Below are 5000 nucleotides of genomic sequence, written 5' to 3'. Positions count from 1 at the left end.
GTGTGTGTGTGTGTGGTTAAGCTGTGGGATGCGCTGTGTATATGTTTGTGTGAGAGAGAGTGTGTGTGTTGTGTGTGTGTGTGTTGTGTGTGTGTATATGTGTGTGATCACTGGTATGCTGACATGTTTGTGCGAGAGAGAGAGAGAGAGTGTGTGTGTGTGTCTGTGTGTAGTGTGTGGTTAAGTTGTGGGATGCGCTGTGTGTATGTTTGTGAGAGAGAGAGAGTGTGTGTGTGTGTGTGTGATCATTGGCATGCATGCAGGGATGCGCTGTGTGTATGTTTGTGTGTTAGAGAGAGAGAGAGAGAGAGAGAGAGTGTGTGTGTGTTAGTGAACTTATGTGTGTATATATGTGTGTGTGTGTGTGTGTGTGTGTGTGTGTGTGTGTGTGATCACTGGTATACTGGCAGTTAGAGAGATCATTCAATAGTGTTGCTGGCCTGGTGTTGAAGCTTTAGGTTACCGTTCTTCCACATCCAAAAACGTTTATTCAACTTCACAAAATACCTTACCTAACTAACGAGAGTCGGGAAAAGCGTTCTGTTGATCCAATATAACAAAGCTATGGGTTACGCTGTGTGTGTGTAATAGTAGTAGTCTTCAGTTTAACGTCTTCCACTTTAAGTGATATTAGACGGGGAAAAAAGGGGGGAGAGGGAGGGGGGCGTGGTGGGAACAGTATTGGGCAGAGGGTGAAGAATGGTTTGTGTGTATATGTGTGTGTGTGCGCATGTGTGTGTGTAGTGGGGGAAAGATACAGAGCACAGGAAAAAATAAAGCATTAAAAGGGGTGACAGGCATATGGAAGGAAACGCTAACATCAAAAAACTGTAACAACTATAACAAATGTCCTATTGGACTATGCAGCAAACCTTCTGCAATAGCAGATAACATCTTGAAATTGTCAAAAATACGTTCACAATAATTTTCCGAGAAGTTTGGTAAAAACGATTTCAGACTCTGACATTCAAAGAGTATGTGTTTGCTAGAAATAGATTCTCCACATATGGACTTAACATCTTTGCTGAACTTTGTTGTAAAAGCGTTCAGCTTTATCCTGTTAATAATGCATGAATTTGCCTTAATCTGATTAAGTTACTGGATGTATTTGATTGATTGACAGATTCCGGTTGTTGAATATTATTTATACTTTTATTTAAAACTTTGCCATTTTGCTGGTATACTTCCCTGACTTTGTGTGTGTATGTGTGTGTGTGTGACTGTTTGTGCGTGTGTAACTGTATATATATGTGTGTGTGTGCGTGCGTGTGTGTGAGTCATCACTGTCATAACTGGCGGCCAGAGAGATCATCAGCTCCGGCGTTCTTGTTGTCGGCCCAGCGTTAAAGCTTGAATAATAAACCAAACGAACTACACACGGGATCATCCCCATGATTGGTTTAATAAAAAAATAAAATAAAATAAAAAAAGATATTTAGAAATTAAAAAATGCCGGCGGGTTACAGAGGCGGCAAAACTTGCACTTAACTTGAAACGCGTTTGACGTCTCAGCTCGACCGAGCGAGCGTGACTGTGATGAATGTGCGAGAGCTGCAAACTAAGCGAGGCTTACACTTACAGCCTGACTTCGTAATACTCTTAATACATCACAGTTCAGGCTTGTACAGTTCAGGAACGTGTGTTGTGGAGACTGTTAGTGTTAACTCATTTCCAAAGCTTTAGTGAGGGGAGCCAGTGCGAGCGGATGGCCTAAAAACCAGTGTAGTAGTACTGGTTATATTATTGTAGACTCAGCCAACTTCAGTGTTAATCATTGTGTGAACTTGCTGGGTTAATGCGCTGTTGGCTGCCGTGAGAGCCAGCTGTGGTCGTTTGGTGAGACTAGACGCAGGGAATGGATTTTTGTGCGTTGTACGTAGCATGCGGCGGCGTTTATTTATTTATTTATTTTTTTTTTTCTGAAGTGAACTGGATATATCTTTATTGTGGTTGTAGTCTGTAAACGTGAAGACTTGTGACACAATACAGTAGTAGAAGTAATGTGTAGGCTGTGAAGACTTGTGACTATCTAGTAGTAGTAGTAGTAGTAGTAATAATAGTAGTAGTAGTAGCTGTGAAGATTTGAGACAATACTGTAGTTGTAATATGTAACCTGTGAAAACTTGTGACAATACAGTAGCAGTAGCAGTAATCTGTAGGCTATGAAAACTTGCGACAATACGGTAGTAGAAACTGTAGTAATCATAAGACGTGAAGCCTTAGACCTGTGACAATATAGTAGTAGTAGTAGTCGTGGTAGTAGAAATCTGTAAGATGTGTGAAGACTTGTGACGATACAGTAGCAGCATCAGTATTCTGAAAGCTGTAAAGACCTGTAGCAATACTAAATAAATCCCCCCCAAAAAAAGTCCAGCAGCAGGACCGATGGACGGATAAAACACATTGTAGCAATAAATCAGGGTCGACTTCTACACCCAAGAACAGTATGTGGTAGGACAAAATTCTCTTGTCGTGGACAACAATTTCCGTGGCCTGCGGTGTGTGAATTGCAATAGAGACGCGGTGATCTGACCTCAAGGGAGATAAATCGATTTAATGGCGGCGTGCCGGGAAAATTGTCCAGGACGAATTACGCCATTGATGTAACTGAGTCTGGCCCATTTCAGTGGCTGGCCATGTTTTCTCTCAACTACTGCTACTACTACTACTACTTCCAAAACGCTGGTCGTTTGAACACGCTGGCTGCATTAGTAATACTACTGTGTGTATGTGGTGGCAAAAAGGATGTATAATTGTTTTTTTGGTTTGGACTTCGTTTTGAGTTTTAAAGTGGACTGAAACATACGTGGTTGAATTGTCGTCTTCTTTTTCTTTTACGGTTCTTTTCAAGGGGTTTTCTGTTGTTGTTGTGTTGTTTTTTTGTGGTTTTTTTGTTTTGTTTTGTTTTTTTTTGTTGTTTAGCTGTGTTTTAGTTGGAGTGAAATTTGCGTGTGATAATCGCTCTTTTCACAGTTGGATTTTTTTTTTTTTTAACTGGATTTCAGTTTTACGTGGACTGAGTGAGACGTGGCTGAGCTCAATATTTAAAACTTGGTTTTTATTTTATCTTTAAAAAGTTTTACGTGGGCTAAATTGTACGTTTATTTGTTGTTGTTTTTGTTGTTGTTTTTAACTGGGTTTAAATTTTACGTGGACTGAAACAGGCGTAGGTGAACTGGCCTTTGTTCACGGTTATTTTGCAGTATTTCGATTTAGGATTTTTTTCTTTGTTTGTTTTTTTGTTTGTTGTTCTTTTATACGTGGACTGACATACGTGGATGAACTGGTCTTTTTCACGGTTATTTTCAATAGTTTAATTGGATTTATGCAGTCACATTGTACTTGTAACATTGAAAGCTTTGTATATATAAGTAAATTGCTTATTACTTGATAGCGGATTCTTTTAGTAGATGATAGTAACACACACACACACACACACACACACACACACACACACACACACACAGAGATTTATATATATATATATATATATATATATATATATATATATACATATATATATATATATATATATATATATATATATATATATATATAAAAGAAACGACGCGATTTTTTTTTCTCCTTTTTATACATCCCTCAAAGGCAAAAGAGACAGAGACAAACAGGGACACAGACAGAGAGAGACAGAGACAGATAGGGACACACACACACAGACAGAGAGACGAGAGAGGAGGAAGAGGAGGGTGAGAAAGGGAAAATAATTAATTTACTAAAACCGGAAGGAAATGACTGAATCGGAAGCCAGTGCAATGATATCTCACCAAACCCACACAACCAGCCAGCTTAGAAGTTAAGTGGTCGTGTTGCTATAGCCTATTATTCTCAGCGAACGCCACGGACGTTGCACACACGTTGTAATGCTAGTAACGTCGACACATGTGTGCTATTGTCAGTCGAGTCACCGATTTCATATGACCATCGGAACAGCAGAGGAGGCAGCTGTTTCATGCCGTCCCACAACTTTGCGGGTTAGAGCGGACTGATTAAAAGGTGAATTTGTCATTGGAGTGAGCCAGCCGAAGTGGAGCCGAGTGTCTTGCCTCAAGTTACATCCCCAAACTTTTCTGCTCAGTGTCCCAACTATGCGGGCTAGAACTGACTGTTTTAAAAACAAGACAAGGTGATTTTTTTTTTTTTCCTCGTGGAAGTGAGCTTGATTAAAGTGGATAGAGTTTTGCCCAAGTTTACATCCCCGACTTTTCTGCTTTTCCCCGCCACTATGCGAGCTAGAACTGACTGATTAACTCACTCAGTACGGCCAGTCCTCTCTTCTCCTCTACACAGACCCCACGGATGTCCAGTGGGTGTCTGAACGACCCAACCTTTAGCTTCCGTCGTCAGAACTGTGGTATTCTTTGTCATCATTCACCTCTTCAGTATAAGAGCGTTCCGCTTGCAACATTTTGATGATGGTAATTGGGATGAAACGCTGTTAACGTCGTCTCTTTCGCCGTTCGTATGGAAAGAGTTAAACGGAGACTTGAGACACCTGGAAAGTGAGGTTTTCGTTGGAGTGAGCCAAAGAGTGTCTTATCCAAGTTACACCCCCCCGCACCCCCCTCTCTCTCTCTCTCTCTCTCTCTCGGCCAAGAGGACTTTGAGGACAGTGTTGATAACGGCAGTTGTGGGGTTTTTTTTGTGTTTTTTTGAGGACTTGTTTTTGTGAGGTAGATGTCTGGCAAAATGGATGAGAGTGGTGGTGGTGGTGGTGGTGGAGGTGGTGGGAGCGAGGCCGGCAGAGTGTCAGAGACTGGGGGTAGTGAGGGAAAGAAGAAGAAGAAGGAGTTGGGGGTGGGGGTGGGGTTGGTGAGGGGGGTGAAGAGGAGGAGCATCAACGTACGCCGAGTTCTGGCACTGACGGTGCCGGCCCAGCCTGCTGCAGCATGTCTGTCGGTGAGACATTCAGTTGTGTACTGCTCTGCTTCTGTACTGTCCGGGGTTTTTTTTTTTTCTTTTCTTTCTTTGAGTGAAGGTGT

General features: G+C 41.6%; 1 protein-coding gene across 6 annotated transcripts in view; it reads left to right on the top strand.

Moving 5' to 3' along the window:
- The window catches only part of LOC143293777 (rhotekin-like), a 97383-nt gene that overhangs the window by 51963 nt on the left and 40420 nt on the right, over positions 1-5000 (top strand). Inside the window, exon 1 of one of the 6 annotated variants that reach the window (XM_076605010.1) lies at positions 1624-1836. The exons of the other annotated variants lie outside the window; for them this stretch is intronic. The gene's annotated coding sequence lies outside the window, so the exon portion shown is untranslated. Of the gene's footprint in view, positions 1-1623; positions 1837-5000 lie in introns of those variants that run through there. 6 annotated transcript variants of the gene reach the window in all.

Source organism: Babylonia areolata, chromosome 19, assembly GCF_041734735.1.
Source record: "Babylonia areolata isolate BAREFJ2019XMU chromosome 19, ASM4173473v1, whole genome shotgun sequence".
Lineage (NCBI taxonomy): Eukaryota > Metazoa > Mollusca > Gastropoda > Neogastropoda > Buccinidae > Babylonia > Babylonia areolata.
This window is presented reverse-complemented; position numbering and strand designations above follow the sequence as displayed.